The sequence below is a fragment of the Mus caroli genome, unplaced genomic scaffold, assembly GCF_978045245.1.
Source record: "Mus caroli unplaced genomic scaffold, Mus_caroli_1 scaffold_9, whole genome shotgun sequence".
Lineage (NCBI taxonomy): Eukaryota > Metazoa > Chordata > Mammalia > Rodentia > Muridae > Mus > Mus caroli.
Window position 1 is genome coordinate 31708436 of NW_028227264.1, and position 17974 is coordinate 31726409.

General features: G+C 39.4%; 1 protein-coding gene across 3 annotated transcripts in view; it reads right to left on the reverse strand.

The window, feature by feature from the left end:
* Positions 1 to 14899, reverse strand: part of LOC147002606 (amine sulfotransferase-like) — a 43376-nt gene extending 28477 nt beyond the window's left edge. For 2 of the 3 annotated variants that reach the window (XM_085842748.1, XM_085842750.1), the window contains exon 1: positions 14764 to 14899. The gene's annotated coding sequence lies outside the window, so the exon portion shown is untranslated. Of the gene's footprint in view, positions 1 to 10802; positions 10913 to 14763 lie in introns of all 3 variants that reach the window. The other variant, XM_085842749.1, reaches the window with a different exon arrangement.
* Positions 14900 to 17974: the final 3075 nt, after the last annotated feature.

Here is a 17974-nt window from a genome sequence, read left to right on the forward strand (position 1 = left end):
AATCATCTACCAGGAGGGTAATTGCCTTTTCTAACATTCATGTCTTAACTGGCCAACTAGGTTGTCAGTTACCCATGTATATGTCTCCTTATTCCAAGAAGGATGTTAGCTACAGGGACATTTCTTAACCACTTCTCAAAATAGTTGGGTTTTTTTGTTTTGTTTTGTTTTGTTTTTTGCAAATTGCAAGAGGACTTTTATTTCAAGAGCACTCTTGGGCCCACATTCATACACCCTGCAGAGGGAGAGGACCATGGTGCACCTAGTAGCTGGGTAAGGAGGGTATTTAAAAGGAAGAAACCACAACTCAAGGGGGTGGGGAGGGCGTTGTTGGAAAATACCAAAAATACCAGTTAAGTGGAAAGTCAAGACAGTTTTCTATGAGCCTCTCACAATAGCACATTCGCATAGTGGGTTCCAGCAATGGTCAGGGTGACTTTCTTTGAATGAACACTCCCTGAACCCAGGAAGCAAGTGAGTGGAGGAAAGTCACTATCTGTTTTAAGATTAGCATACCTTGGAGCATTGAGTCACAAAGGTCACATTCTGAAGCCTGGGCCTAAAGGCCTAGAATTTTTTGTTTTTTATGTTTCACTTTTTCATTCCCCACTTCTACTTGTTAGTAGGTCTAATCTTAGAATAGAACTAGACACTATCTTCTCCCTGGCTCACTTGATCCTTTAGGGCATGGTACTGTTGTCTCAAAACTAAAAACTGCACTGCACTAATTCTTGTTCTCTAACACACATGGACCTACAACTAGGGTAGAAGCAAAATCAAAAGGGGTCCCATAAGAGTAGAAATTAAGGTGGTCAAGAGTACAAGATAAGAGCCTTTCTACTGAATTTCAAGGTTTTCTGCACGATGGCATCTAATGTAGACTTAATCTCTAACTTGGAAGCGATGTGGGGCTTGCAGGTCTCCATCTCTTGAATAGGCCTTCTAGAGCTGCTTCCATGCTCACTGTCTCACCCACTTGAGTACCTTGAGCCTAGAGAACAAAGGCTGGGAAAGCAGCATGTCAGCACTATGTACAGAGGCTATTTTTACCAGTGGAGGAGCCCCCCATAGAGTAATTTATAGGGGGGATGGGTCAGTCCAAACTGTCCAGGGGTGTTTCTAACCCTGAAGATCACAAGGGTAGGAAAGCTATCCAATAATTAGTGCCAGTCTCCTCTGTCAATTTCGTAAGGGTTTCTTTAATGGTTTTATTCATCCTCTCTACCTGTCTTGAGCTTTGGGGCCTGTATGTACAATGTAACTTCTAAACAATCCCCAATATCTTGACCAGTCCCTGACTTACCTGGGCAACAAAGGCAGGTCCATTATCAGACCCGAATACCTTTTATCCCAAGTCTCGGGAAGATTTCTTCTAAGATCTTCCTGGCCATCACATTGGCTGTCTCAGTCCTGGTAGGAAAAGCTTCTACCCAGCTTGAAAAGGTGTCTATAAACACTAATAAGTACGTGTTGCCATATCTAGCTGGCTTAATTTCTGTAAAATCTACCACCCAGTAGGCTCCAGGCCGGTCACTCCTGAGCCTCTTTTCGGGAGTATACATGGAGTGTCCTGCATTAGTCATAGCACAGGCCTTGCAGCTTTTGACTATTTCATCTGCCAAGTCAGAGAGTCCTATAACATAGTAGTCAGAGGACCTAACCACACCTTTTAATTTCTTGGGCCCCAAATGGGTCAAGTAATGTAAGCTGGTAACATACTTGTGTCCTTCTTCCCATGGGAGGACTAGTTTTCCTTCTTCTGTTTCTACTACCCAATACGGGGTTTCCTTTCCCAGTCCTAATTTGTTCACTAACTTGATAGTCTTCAGAGGTGTATATAAAGCTGTTCTCTCTGATGTCATAATAATCTTTAGGCTCCTTGACTGCCAGAATCATTGCTCCTTGGGCTACCTGTTTGGCGGTTAGGTCTGCCATCTGATTCCCTTTAGCCACAGCATCTCGGGTTTTCTGGTGTCCTGGACAATATATAATGGCCACCATTTTTGGCAAGTATATAGCCTTGAGGAGTCTCCAAATTTCCTATTTTTTATGTCTTTCCCTGCAGATGTCAACAGCCCTCTTTGTCTGTATATTGCTCCGTGCAGTGGCAAAAGCAGACCTGCTGTCAGTGTAAATGTTGATAGACTTCCCCTTTGCCAATCGTAGAGCTTGTATCAAAGCCACAAGTTTGGCTTTCTGGGCTGATGTCCCTTCAGGAAGGTTGCTTGCCTAGATCACTTGCTTTCTGTCCACCACTGCTGCCCCCACCTTCTGCTTACCTTTTTTATTTGTTTGTTTGGTTGGTTTTTTGGGTTTTTTTGTTTTGTTTTTTAATTTTGTTTTGCTTTTACATTGGGGTAGGTGTCTCTCTTATCTTGGTGTCTATCCCAGGGGCAACTTATACAATATAAGCATATACAGAGGTGTAGGAAATTCTGCTGGGTGGTTGGGTTGAGTCCAAATTTATTATTGGTTAATTGTACAAAGTATTTCTACTGACTCCAATTATGATTGGCTTCTAAGGGCACAGAATGTGTAATCAACTGGGGCATGAGAAACTTCCTATTAACAATAGAAACATGTAAGAAAGTTTCATTTTAATGGGAGTTAGCCAGATAACAGTTCCCTAAAATTTAACAACCCTACGTGAAACAGATATTAAATTCATGATTAACTCAGAAGAGAATTGCCTCTCAAGACTGGAAAGATTTGACAGTAGCAATATTATAAGGTGGTCCTAAGTTACAATGACAAACATGATGGAAAGAGAAAACTATGCCCATAGAACAATGACATAAGGTGAGAGGCATTGATATTTCCCAGGATCAGTTACTAGGTGAACGCCATTATGCTGGGTTAAAACAAAACAGTTTGACATGCTCCACTATGTTCATAGCAACCTCATTTATAATAGCCAGAAGCTGAAACGAAACCAGATGTCCCTCAACAGAGGAATGGATACAGGAAATATGATACATTTACACAATGGAATACTACTCAGCTATTATAAAACAATGAATTTATGAAATTCTTAGCAAATGGATGGACCTGGAGGATACCATCCTGAGTGAGGTAACCCAATCACAAAAGAACTCACATGATATGTACTCACTGATAAGTGGATATTAGCCCAGAAACTTAGAATACCCAAGTTACAAGTTGCAAAACACATGAAACTCAAGAACGAAGACCAAAGTGTGATCACTTTGCCCCTTCTTAGAATTGGGAACAAAACGCCCATGGAAGGAGTTACAGAGACAAAGTTTGGAGCTGAGACAAAAGGATGGACCATCTAGAGTCTGCCGCACCTAGGGATCCATCCCTTAATAAGCTTCCAAATGCAGACACCATTGCATACACCAGCAACATTCTGCTGAAAGGACCTTGATATAGCTGTCTCTTGTGAGGCTATGCCGGGGCCTAGCAAACACATAAGTGGATGCTCACAGTCAGCTATTGGATGGAACACAGGACCCCCAATGGAGGAGCTAGAGAAAGTACCCATGGAGCTAAAGGGGTCTGCAACCCTACAGGTGGAACAACAATATGAACTAACCAGTACCCCCAGAGCTTGTGTCTCTAGCTGCATATGTAGCAGAAGATGGCCTAGTGGGACATCATTGGGAAGAGAGGCCCCTTGGTCTTGAAAACTTTATATGCCTCAGTACAGGGGAACACCAGGGCCAAGAAGTGGGAGTGGGTGGGTAAGGGAGTTGGCGGGGAGGGTATGGGGGACTTTTGGGATAGCATTTGAAATGTAAAATAAGAAAATACCTAATAAAAAATTGCTAAAAAAAATAGTTTGAATTTGATAATCACATATTGGTACAATGTTGTTTAGCAGATTTCAATGGTTGGGACAAGGTTGATATAATATTTGATGAAAGAAAGAATTTTGCCTTGATGGGGATTACAAATTGCAACTAAATGATCATCTCTACACAGAAAAACCACTTCAGTTTCATTGCATTCTTAACAGTTTAGTAATGACGTGAGTGACGTGATAAAACAGAATAGAGTTCCCAAGAATGATCTCTTACTTATAATTGCAAATGATTTTTGATATGACTGCTAAGGACATTAAATCAGAAAGACCACTTATCTGGTACAGGGATGGGTTTGCAGTTGGGAAATGACACTACATACTCATCAAATAAAAAAATCCACCTGGATGAACTCTCAATTCTGAACATCTATGCTCCAAATGCAAGGGCCCCCATATTCATTGAAGAAACTTTACTGAAGCTCAAAGCACACACTGTACTGCACACTTTAATAGTGGGAGAGTTCAGGCTCTCAGCAATGGACAAATCATAGAAACAGAACCTAAACAGAGACACAGTGAAACTAAAAGAAGTTATGAACCAAATCTATTTAACATATATCTACAAAAGACTTCACCCTAAAAAAAAGAATATACCTTCTTCTCAGCACCTCAAGGTACCTTCTCAAAAATCAACCATATACTCAGACCCAAAACAAACCTCAATAGATACAAAAATATTGAATTCATCTAATATATTCTATCAGAGCACCAGGCATTAAGGTTGGTCTTTAATAGCAACAAAACAACAGAAAGCCCACATACATGTGGAAGTTGAACTCAATGATAACTTGGTCAGGGAAGAAATAAAGAAATTAAATACTTTTTAGAATTCAAGGAAAATGAAGGCACAACATATCCAATCTTAAGGGACACAGGGAAAGCAGGCCCAGGAGGAAAACTCATAGCTCTGAGTGCCTCCAAAAAGAAACTGGAGAGAGCATGCACTAGCATCTTGACAGCACACCTGAAAGCTCTAGAACAAAAAAAGGCAAATATACCCAAGAGCAACAGATGGCAGGAAATAACCAAACTCGGGGCCAAAAAAATCAACCAAACAAGGAGCTGGTTCTTTGAGAAAATCAACACCATAGATAAACCCTTAGCCAGATTAACCAGAGGGCACAGAGACAATATCCAAATTAGCAAAATCATAAATGAAAAGGGAGACAAAACAACAAAAAGGGAAGAAACTTTGAAAAAATCAGATCCTACTACAAAAGTCTATGCTCAACAAAACTGGGAAACCTGGATGAAGTGGGTGATTTCTCTAGAAAAAAACAAGTAATAAAGTTAAATCAGGTTCAGACAAATAATCTAAACAGATCTGAAAGTCCCAAAGAAATAGAAGCAGTCATTAGAACACTCCCAATAACAAAAATAACAACAAAAACCCAGGTCCAAATGGTTTTAGTGCAAAATTCTATCAGGCCTTCAAAGAAGATCTAATACCAATAGTCCTTAAACTATTCAAAAAAAAAAAAAAAAAAAAAAAAAAAAAAAACAGAAGGAACATTACCTGATTCTTTCTATGAAGCCATAGTTACACTGATACCTAAACCACAAAAGGCCCAACAAAGAAAGAGAACTACAGACCAATGTCCCATATAAGTGTCAATGCAAAACTATCCAATAAATTTCTTACAAATCTAATACAAAACACATAAAATTGATGGTTCACCGTGAGCAAGTAGGCTTAGTGGGGAATTGCAGGCTGGTCTCCAGTAGAGCTGAGGTAGGAACCCCGATGGTCATAATTCACCACATGACAAGGTAGGAGTTCCCTCATGCTCCTGGAACTCTGGCCTCTACCTAAGGTACCACCTCCCACAGCCCCCACATGAGAAGCATGGTCAGTAGTCAAGTAAGCAATGGCCCAAGCTTCTGACCTTCAGGCTAAACTTGTCCCCAGTTACATAGCAACAGTGAAGACCATAAAAAGGGGTGCGCAGCCCCCACCTCACTCTCTTACTCTTACTCTATTGTTCCTCTACCTCTCAATTCTCTCACTTCCCCCTCCTCTTCCCTTTCTTTGTCTTCTCTCCTCTCTCCTTTCTCTTTGCCTCCTCTCTCTCTCTCTCTCTCTCTCTCTCTTTCTCTCTCTCTCTCTCTCTCTCTCTCTCTCTCTCTCTCTCTCTCTCTCTCTCTCTCTCTCTCTCTCTCTCTCTCCCTTCTCTCTTTATGCATTTCTATAATAAAGCTCTTAAACCATAGAGAATCTCTGCTCCTTCAAGACCTGCTGCACACTCTCACCAGTGTTTGGAACTTCTTCCCCTATCCCCCCTCTCCTACAACCCTGGGGTTTTAGTAAGGTAGCACCAGGGTCCCCAGTTGGGGGCTGCCCCTTTTCTACCCTCTGCTGCATGGGTCAGGCACGCTCACCCAGGGCCGAGTGGAAAAGTGTCCGATAGCTCTGCCTGCGTTCACCTGCCCAGAACACAGGAACTCTGGCCAGATGTTAGGCCCCTTATCCTCCCCCACTTCTCCCCAGGCGCCCCTTTATTTTGTTCCCAATAAGGCTTCATTCATGGAATTCAGAGATGGTTTAATATACGGAAATCCATCAAAGTAAGCCACTATATAAGCAAACTCAAAGAAAACAACATGATAAACTCATTAGATGCTGAAAATGCATTTGACAAAATACAACACCCATTCATGGTATAGGAGAGATCAGTAATTCAAGGTACATAACTAAATATAATAAAAGCAATATACAGCAACCAATAGCCAACATCAAACTAAATGGAAAGAAACTAAAAGCAATCCTATTAAAATCAGGGAAAAGACAGGGCTGCTCACTCTCTCCCTACCGATTCAATTTAGTATTTGAAGTTCTAGCCAGAGAAATTAGACAACAACAGGAGATCAAACAGATACAAATTGGAAAGACGTCACAATATCACTATTTGCAGATGATATGATGGTATAGTTAAGAGACTACAAAAATTGTACCAGAGTTCCTACAGCTGATAAACAACATCAGCAAAGTGGCTGTATATAAAGCTAACTCAAACAAATAAGTACCCTTCCTCTCTCAGAGGATAAAATGGCTAGAAAGAAATTTGGAAAACAACACCCTTCATAAGAGTCATAAAGTATATAAAATATCTTGGTGTGACTCTAACTAACCAAGTGAAAGATTTATATGACAAGAACTTCAAATTCCTGAAGAAAGAAATTAAAGATGAACCTATAAGATTTAAAGATCTCCCATGCTCATGGAATGGCAGGATTAATATAGTAAAAGTGGCCATCTTGCCAAAAGCAATCTACACCCATCAAAATCCCAACTCAATTCTTCACAGATTTAGAAAGAGCAATTCTCAAATCCATTTGAAATAACCAAAAACCTAGGATAGCGAAAACTATTCTCAACAATAAAAGACCTTCTGGGGGAATCTCCATCCCTGACCTTCAGCTATAGTATAGACCAATAGTGATAAAAAGTGCATGGTATTGTTACAGAGACAGGCAAGTAGATCAATGGAATAGAATAGAATAGAATAGAAGATCCAAAAAATGAAGCCACACAACTATGTCCACTTGTTCTTTGTCAAAGAGGCTAAAACCATTCAGTGGAAAAAAAGACAGCATTTTCACAAATGGTGCTAGTTCAACTCAAGGTCTGAATGTAGAAGAATGCAAATTGATCCATTCTTATTTCCTTGTACAAAGCTCAAGTCCAAGTGGATCAAAGACCTCCACCTAAAACCAGATACACTGAATCCAGTAGAAGAGAGAGTGGCAAAGACCCTTGAATACTTTGGCACAGGGGAAAACTTCCTGAACAGATCACCAATGGCATATGCTTTAATATCAACAATCAACAAATGGGACCTCATAAAATTGAAAAGCTTCTGTAAAGCACAGTGTCAATAGGACAAATGGAAATCTACAGAATGGGAAAAGATCTTTACCAACTAGGGTAATCTGACAGCTAATATCCAAAATATACAAAACAAACAAACAAACAACAACAACAAAAACCTCAAGAAGTTAGACTCCAGAAACAAATAACCCTACTAAAAAGTGGAATAGAGAGCTAAAGAAAGACTTCTCAAGTGAAGAATACTGAATGGCCAAGAAGTACTTAAAGAAAGTTCAACATCCTTAGTCTTCAGGGAAATGCAAATCAAATCGACCCTAAGATTCCACCTCACACCATTCAAACTGGCTAAAATAAAAAACACGTGTGACAACAGATGTTGTCAAGGATGTGGAGAAAGAAGAACACTCCTCCATTGCTAGTGTGACTGTAAGCTAGTAAAACCACTTTGAAAATTAGTCTGGCAGTTCCTGAGAAAATTAGAAATAGTTCTATGGGAGGACCCAGCTACACTGTTCCTAAGCCTATACCCAAAATAGTCTCCTTCATATAACAAGGACACATGCTATGTTCATAGTAGCCAGGATCTGGAAACAGCACAGATGTCGCTCAGCAGAAGAATGGATACCAAAAATGTGGCACATATATACAGTGGAGGACTATGCAGCAATCACAATGCCCATGATACAGCCTACAGACCATATTGAGTGTAGAGGGAAGGAAGACCAGGGTGTCAATTCTTCAGTCCTGCATTGAGGGGGAAGCAGGATATTTGTGGGAGAGGAAGACAACGGAAGGAGAAAGAAGGGGGATAAAATAAGGGTGGCTGTATCAGGAACTGAAGAAGATGTAAGAGAGGTACTGAGGATCAGAAAATCAAACAAAAATAGATACCAGTGGGGATGAGGAATAGGGGATAGCCACTGGAAAGTAACAGACACCAGAGAAACGTGAGGCTACCAGAACCCACAGAGATGTCTTTAGCTGAAATGTGCAGAGAAGTAGGAGATTGAACCTGTTGAGACTACTTCAAGTAGATAGCCATGGCCCTGGTCACGGAATGGGACCACCCACCTATCTCAGAGTTTTTAACCCAGAAATATTCTTTTCCTTAGGAAGAACTGGGACACAAAATGGAACAAAAACTGAAGGAAGGGACAACTGAGGACAGCCCCACCTAGGTATTCATCATGTCTGCAGACACCACAACTTACACTGTTGCCATGGTTAAGAGGTGCTTGCTGAAAGGAACCTAGTATGGTGTGATGTTTCCTTGGGAGGTCCTGTCACCAACTAACAAATTCAGACATAGATGTTTGGAACCAACCATCAGACTGAGCTCAGAGAACCTGGTTGGTGAGCTCACTAAAGGACTGGAGGAGTGGAAGGGGTTTGTAACCCCACTGGAAGAACAACATAGGCTGGCCTGACCACCCAGTTCTGCCAGAGTCTAGATCACCAAGCAAGGACTGTACCTGGAGGGATCCATGGCTCCAGACACATATGTAGGAGAGGATTCTCTTGCCTGACAGCAATAGGAGCAGAGGCTCTTAGTCCCCATGAGATTTGATTCCCCAGACTAGGGGGAAGCTAGAGCAGTGGGGTGGGAAAGTTTGGGTAGGTGGGGGAAGACTCTCATACAGGCAAGGAGCAGGAGGGAAAGTAAATGTGAGAGGGAGATTTATTGAGGGCTAACCAGGAAGTGGTATATTATGTGTGTGTGTGTGGGGGGGGGTAATGGAGGGGATAACCAGAAAATGGGATAGCCTTTGAGAATTAAATGAATGGAATGATTAATTAAAAAAATTCAACCAATGTACAAATCAGAAAAGATTAATTAAAAACTCTTAATGGTTTTCAAATATTGCTGGAAAATATTACTGGGTATGGCTGATAATAGGTTTATCTACTCGAGTCAAGTAACTTATTTCAAACCTTAAAAGGTAATGAGAACTTAAATAGTCCACGAAAATTATCAGCTGAGGCTGAAAGAGAATGACTTGAGTAGAAAAGAAATTAGAAATTAAATAATGCAGATGTGAATCATTTGGATCTAAAGCTGGGTTGTATTTTAGTTATTTTGCTCCCTACTCATTCTCCCACAGCAGTTCAAATGCAGAGAGAAGATATCTTACAGTGAATATTTTTAGCACATAGTGTCAAAAGGTAAAGATCTATGGAGAAAAGTTTTGTAATTTATTCTGAAAAAAAAAAAAGAGAGAGAGAGAGACTTTGTTTCTTCTGGAATAGTCCAGCAGTAAGCATAGTACCTTTTACTCATGTTGGGTTTCCTTCATTATGAGGAAAAAAATAACATTGGCAAAAAGCTTGCAGTAACTTTTGCAGAGAAATTAACAACAAATATGTTCCAAACAAGAGACATCATTATAAAATTAAGTAATTGGACTCTCCTTCATATAGTAAAAAGGGACTCCTATTTTTGGAGCCTCTTCATTATATATTGATGCAAATAAATCAGAAAAGGTAGGTTATAAGTCAGAAAAAATATGCAAAGTAGTTTAGAGCTCTTATGATTCAGTTAAAAATTCAGAGCTGTATGCCATTTTATGGTAATGCTAACATTTTTCTGAATCTATTAATATACTTACTGACTTTCAATATGTAGAAATAGTTGTTTTACATATTTAAACCACTTAACTTATTCCAGATGTTCAGAATTAAGCTCACTACTTGTAACCTCCCCCCTAGCCTGAAGCAAGCTGAAACAGACCTCTCCTTTGCTGCCACTACCTAGGGTGGAGTTTGCCTCCCTAGATCACTATTGGTCAGCCACTGTTGCTGCTACCTGCTGGGAAGTCAGCCTAGCTATTCTGGAGAATACACAGGGTCACCTGCAGCTGGGCTCCAAGGATGAATTGGCAGGAATGGGCTTCCCCCTTCCTTTATAAAGCGTGTCTGTCATTGAACATTAGAACCTTGAGCATACTAGTTGTCTTGGTTCCATTATTTCTCGACCCACCTAGGTCCCCTCTTCTCTTTCAACTCCAGGCTGCCTCCCAGCCTTGAACCAGGACATGAGAGCCACAGGCCAGCCCCAACAATTTGGCGCCTAATGTGGGGCCTGGGAATGGCAGAAGACACTGGAAGAAACACTACTGGTATGTGGCTCCACAGGTAGAAAATTCGTACCAGAACATGGAGAAGCAACGGGCAAAAGGTTACTAAGGTGTGGTATGGTCTGAGCTGGAACAGCGGTGACCCACACTGGATACACTCAGGTTCAGCAGTGATATCAGGATCTAGGAACATAACAGGCAGTCGGCCGCAGCTTCCAGAAGCTGCTTTTTAGGCAAGAGAAATAAAAGAATTTAATAAAAGGGATTAAATAATCAGGCGGATTGGCCGCAGTCAGAAACTGCATCAGGCAGGAGGAAAATGGATTTTTGAAATTCTCCCAGAGGCAAAGAGAAATCTTAGGGGACACCCTGCCTTTTTCTCTCTAGCCCTTACAGCAGAGGTTCCCTGCTCTTTGTGTTGTTTAACGTCTAATGTCTGGTGCACCAGTCTGTTCACGTGTCCAATTCATGTGTGTTCGTGTCTAGTTGTCTGAATGACTGAATGTTCTCTTTCATGTTGGAAAATAAAGGTGAATAAAACCTTATCTGCTGGTTTACCTAGAGAGTGGCCACATGCTTAGCCAGGATCAGGCACAGCAGGAGGGCCCCTGCTGGAAAAACTGTTTGGTTTTTTGTTTGTTTGTTTGTTTGTTTGTTTTTAAGAAAGGAAGTCTGCAGCCTCATGGTTTTGGGGCGAAAAAGCTGATAGATGTTTTTTTCCTAAGAAAATTCTCTGCATTCATGATTACTGCATTTAGCTAATGACAAAGTGCTTTTTATTTTATAATTATAGCTAGAAATATTAAAACTCTCCTATTGGTCTAAGTGTAGCCACTTCATTTCAGCTCATATGTTACTGGTTAGGATTAAATAAGTGTAACATTGGTAACAGAAGGTTAACTATAAGTAATCTTAAGGAAGACTGTCCAAAAACTAGAAGCATAGACAGACAGTCAATTTGTTCCCCCCAAATCTGTCCTCATTACAGGAGTGCCAAAATGCTCGGGTTAGAAAATTTTTTCTTATGTTCGAGTTAATACAAGTTCAGAGCAGCCTCAGTGAAGTTGGCACAAAATCTCCTTTGTTTCACAAACTGTGACTAGGGAAGTTCTGAGAACCTCCCCCCTCCCTGCCTTCAGTAGAGAATTCCTTTTAGCTATAAGAGTACCTTTGCAGATGTTGTTCTAAATAAAGTTTAAATTCTAAGTTTATAAAAAAGGTCAATCAAGCTGTAGAATTTTTCAGGACATTGCGATTTGACTTGCCTACTTTCTATAACGTTATTATAGATTTAAAGTTTGTTTTTTCTTTTGCATCTGGATAAATTGTAATGGGTTTGCTTCTAGTGAGCTGTAATCAAAAAGCTAAGAGTTTGAATCTTTCAGAGTATATTGTTTTCTAAGTGGAACGTATTTTATTAGCTAATGCCTCTCAAGGGAAGTTTACTTTAAATCTTTGCTCTCATACAAGGAGCTTTTAAGTTCTGGGGAGTAGCTGTTGCTCCAGAAAAAATTCAGAGGCAATATCTTTTTAATACTTAGGGTTTTAGTTTACTACAGAAGGCTTTGCAGAAAATAAAGAAAGCTTTTATAATTGTTTTTAATTATAATCAACGGCAATTAAATATTAGCTGTGCCCACAGCAATTCTTTGGCAAGAGAAAACATTATTGTAAAGTCATTTTTCTCATCCTCCCGGCCGATCGTCAGCCCACATGGAGCCAGCTGTCTGTTGCATGACGGGGCCTCGGGGCACGCAGCTTTGCCTGAGCAGTAGTGGCACAGGAGGCCACCAGAAAGTGGTCAGCTTTGTATCGAACTCAGGGGAGGGCCGCACTCACAATTGCCCCATGAGCTTCTGTCATTCCCTGCTGGGATAGCCATATTTTTCCCACCAAGACTCAAGGTGCTCTGCCGCCCTTGCTTGGGCTTTCTGGTCTACAACAGATTGGCTGCCTTCAGCCTCTTCTGCCTGAGAGGAAGGCAGAGGGTGGGTGAGGCCAAGGTGGTGTTCACCTCAAAGCACAGTTTCAGCATCCTATTAAGCCACTGTGGTGCTAACAAAGAATTATAAGATAAATTAATATAGTTTGGGATAACTATAACAAAAATTGTGTCTTAAGAACCTGACAAAGTGTCTGTTCCTTGTTTAAAACAGCAATTAAATTGGCTATTACAGAATATTAATAATTGGCCTATTGCATAGCATCATTTTAAATAATAATAGACAAGTTAAAAAATTGTTTTTATGCATGCTTTTGTATCTTCTATAAATTCATGCTTGCATTTAGTTACTGTGTTTAAAAACAACCCCTCTATGGGAAATAAGTAGATGTGAATTAGATCACACTTTTATTCTTTTGAACTTCCCCCTGTTTCAGCACAGATAATTAAGTTGTGTGCTGTGGATGGTGTTTTAAAATGTTAAACAATCAAACCTTGATTTGTATATTAATAGTCATTATTATATCTCAGAGCTCACAATTGCTTAAGATTGTTCACCCCTTGAATGCTATTAATTCTCAAATTTGCAACTGCTTATGCATATACAATACATAAGTAAAAATGCTGGATTTATATCTCAGACAGTCTATAGGTCCTACATATAAGATGGATTGGATATATAATCTCGTTCTTTATATATTCGAAACAATTATGGCTTAAGATAATATTTTGGTATTCTTGGAAAATGTGCATGTCAAATTGTAAAAAAAAAATTCTTTTGGTCTTAGTGTCCTCAGTTACTACTTGTTTCCACATAATAGTGTTAATTCTTGAGGTCTTATACTTAATAAATTGCTTCAAATAAATGCTCTTATTCTTAGTTAATAAATAAATTATACACATGTGACTATTAATAACTTTTCAAGCTTTCTAGTTACAACTGCTCTTCAAGAGAAACAATTGAAAGTGCAATTAGTCACTGCCCATGTTACATTAATACTGAATATAACAGTCAAGTATTTGAGGTGTTTTGTCAACAAATTATTAATTCTCAAGGACAAGGTATTGTGGAACTTTAAAACTTTAGCTTCTTAAAAGACAAAGAAGGGGGAAATTGTATCCCTGTAGATATTATTTAATGTATTCCACTGTACATTATTTAAATCATACTTTTATTTTAGAATTTTGAGATTTGGATGTCAAAGAACTTAATAAATGCCTTATAGTATCTTAAAAGGATCTACTTTTTGGCATATGGCTTGATCCTGAACAGCTACCTTATTAGGAAAGGGAAAAGCATAGGTTTTCTTCAGAGAATGCTGCAGAAGCATGATGGCTAATTTGTGTGACAAGCTGACAGATAAGTTCGCTCATTGCCCTGACCTTAGTGGCAAGGAAGCTGAATTGGGTAAATGTTTTCGACCCATCCTTGCTTGCGATTTTTCCAGTTTGGACAAACAAAGCTGCGTTGCTTCAAGCTTTTTAACCTTATGGTAAAAAGAACATTAGAGACTGTGTAATTGGACTTAGAAAGATTAGTCATATAAAAAGAGTTATGGTGATTCTTCTCTTTCTTTCGATGTGACCGGTTATTCTGACTCAATCTTGGACTGGTCCAGGAATAATTCCAGTATTAGGTTAATGTCTTAGAAGTAGTAGTCTTAACAATAGGGCAGGACATAGCATATATTAAGGCTAGAAAGGCAGAAATTTCAGATATTAGCAATAGGCACTTGGACACTTGGAACATTTATGAATTGGCCAGAGATATAAAAAAAAAAACAACCTAAGTGCATTAAATCCCCTGGATTGGGTTCAATATATATTCCTACTTGCTATTATTATTGGCATTATTTTATTAGTAAATCGTTGTGTTTCCACTCATCTTTAGAGCACTCCTGAGATCTGTAGCTATGATGAGACAGAACATTCCAGAACTTCTGCAGAAATATAAGAAAGTGAGAGAGTGCTATGCACATGCCAGTGAAGTTTGCTTGGCAGGCCAAGAAGCCTGGGAGCACTCACGAGGCAAAGAGTTTCACGAAAACTCACCTCCTGGAACTTTGGCATTCTCATACCCAGATATTCTTACCGTATTCCCGTGTCAGTCTGGTGTGTGGATCCACGTGCTCTCTTTTAGTATTATCTTATTATAAGTGCCTTTTAAGATTGAATTCTGATATAGCTAGTCTTCTCCAGTGTTCCCACATCCTAAAAAGATCTTGAAGCCAACAACTGGGAATTCAGTATAAATTCAGTAAGGAAGTTACCTATTCAGTAGCTAATTAATCATTAAAAAAGACAGAGCCAACAGCTCAGGGCTGGTATGCAAAGTGTTCACTAAAGACAGTAGCCAGTTTTAACCAAACAAGGGTTTACCATGAGAAAAGTTAGGGAATCCCACTGAGACAGGTTTCTTCACTAGGCCCAAAGAAATCAGACAGAATTATAGAGCATAAATAAATTTTATGCCTCAGTCCACCTTTTATTTTAATATTAATAACAGGGAGAAAATTGTAACCTCCCTCTTAGCCTGAAGCAGGCTGAACCAGACCTCAACTTTGCTGCCACTTAGGAGATTAACTAGGGTGGAGCCTGCCTCCCTAGATCACTATTGTTCAGCCACTGTCACTGCTACCTGCTGGGAAGTTGGCCTAGCTATTCCAGAGAAGATACAAGGTTACCTGCAGCTGGACTCCAAGGATGAATTGGCGGGAATGGGCCTCCCCCTCCATTATAAAGCATCTCCACCATTAAACATTAGAACCTTGAGCATACTAGTTGTCTTAGTTCCATTATTTCTCAACCCACCTAGGTCCCCTCTTCTCTTTCAGCTCCAGGCTGCCTCCCAGGCTCGAACCTGGACATGAGAGCCTCAGGCAGTTCCCAACAATTACTTATTTAAATACAACAAGAAATAAGAGGGAGAAATCATCCATTGTATATAACATGTATCAGATCTAGTACAGATAATGATAAGACTGATCAGCTCCTATCATTAAATATACTGGAAGCTTCTCAATTTCATGAGTAGCACCATGTTAACAGCAAAGGTTTAAAAAGGGATTTTTCTATCACTTGCAAACAACTCAAGGAAACTGTAAGATTTCCTAGTAGTCCTCTGTATAACCAAACCCCATCTTACCTGTAGAAAGTAACCCAAAAAGTACCCAAAGAAATGGAATTTGCCAAAAGGATATATTTCATTTTGCAAAGTTTGGAAAATTAAAATATGTGCCCTATACCATGGATATGTATTCAGGATTTCAATGAGCAAATGGTTAATGTTCTGAAAAGATTGATTCTGTAACTACACATTTATTAGAAGTTATTCTTATTATGAGACACCTGTACAAATTAATACTGACAATGCCCTAGCATGCGTCTCTAGTAAATTGAAATTCTGTTGGGTTTTTCTCATATTACAACATTTAGCTACAGAATCATTTACTGATCATCAGCTACTGATAATGGAAATGCCACTAAAGGAAAGGGGCAGCCTATAGACTGGAAGATGGAATGACCATTACTGAGGAAGGACTCACCAAATCACTGAAGCACTATTAGGTATAAGACAAACACCTAGGAAAGCAAAAGGAATTATCTGCTAATGTTGTATGTCCACTTATATAGCTATATAATTATCAAAATGGAAAGCCACTAGATGGCATATAAATGGCAAAGATATATGGTCATGGGAGGCAAGAATAGAAATGGGAAAACCTAGCAAAAGTTAGCAAAGACATCAAATTTTATCACTAATATGAGAAAGTCAGAAGAAATATTTCTGAAAATAATGAAATAGTAGACAAGTTGACATTATGTTTAACTTAATTATACTAGAATATTAAAATTTGCCATGAAACTATTTCAGAACAGATAGGAAAGAATGATAGATTACACAACCAAAGAACTTGAAACTTTACCCTAACAATAAAAAGTAAGAGGAAATATGGAACCAAATAAAACTGGGATAACTGTTATAAGGAATCTATAGCCAGATGTAGGTTCAAACTTTTAATCCCAGCACTTGGTAGGCAGAAGCAAGCACCTAAGAATTACAGTGATTACCACCAAACCCATACACTATTACAGATGCCAACTAAAGCTTTCTGAAAGAAGCCTGATACAGCTGTCTTCTGAGAGGCTCTGCCAGTACCTAACTATTACAGAAATGGATGCTCACAAACATCCATTAGACAGAGCACAGGGTCCACAATGAGGGATCTAGAGAAAGTACCTTAGGAGCTGAAGGGGTTTGCAGCCCCATAGAAGGAACAACCATATGAACTAACCAGTACCCCCAGAGCTCCCTGGGACTAAATCACCAATCAAAGAAAACATATGTAGGGACTCATGGCTCTAGCTGCATATGTAGCAGAGGATAGCCTAGTCAGTCATTCAATGGGAGGAGAGTCCCTTGGTCCTGTGAAGGTTCTATGCCCCATTATAGGGGAATGCCTGGGCCAGGAAGTGGGAGTGGATAGGTTGGGGAGCAGGGGGAGGGGGAGAGTATAGAGGATTTTGAGACAGGAAACTAGGAAAGGGGATAACATTTGAAATGTAAATAAAGAAAGTATCTAATAAAAGTAAAAAAGAATTACTGTGATTTAAATTTAAAAACTGCTTGCAATTGGCCAGCTGAAATTTAAAGTGACTTTCCTGTATGATCTAAAAATACACTCAAACCATCAATTTATATATAAAGAAGAAGGGGAATGTAGGCATATTTACCCACTCATACTGAAGTATATTTAGTTTCAAATTTTGAAAAGATATTTTTTAATTTTCAATTGAAAGTTAATATATTTCATTTCCAAAAAACACACCTCTCACCCTGAATTAGGTTGGTGGCAAGCTTTTCCAAAATAAGCATTCAACTATGGAATCTGGACAAGTGAAACATCTGTAAAAAAAGGAAAAGATGTGGAAGAAAATATGTTCAAAGGAAAAGTAAATTGGCCAAGTGGTATTGCCCACCTCCAGTTTGTCTCTGCTGCACTCTACAGGCATAAGTGACAGATGGGTTTGGGTGGCTCCAATTCAATTAAAAATGAAAGCTGGCTTTGGGGTGAAAGCATGGCTCTCTGCTGCTCTAAGCCCACACATGCTCGTAAAGGGAAACCCCAAAATCGTCTCATATCAGAAAACCCTTGGTATGGAACAGAGGGAAACAAAAACCTAAGGGTTTATTCTAGTGCCACTAATCTCTTAATCTTTTAGTTTTAATTTGTCTCTAAAACTCTTTTTAAGCTATGAATATTATCTCAAAGTCTATATAAGATTATTGTGAGTATATATAT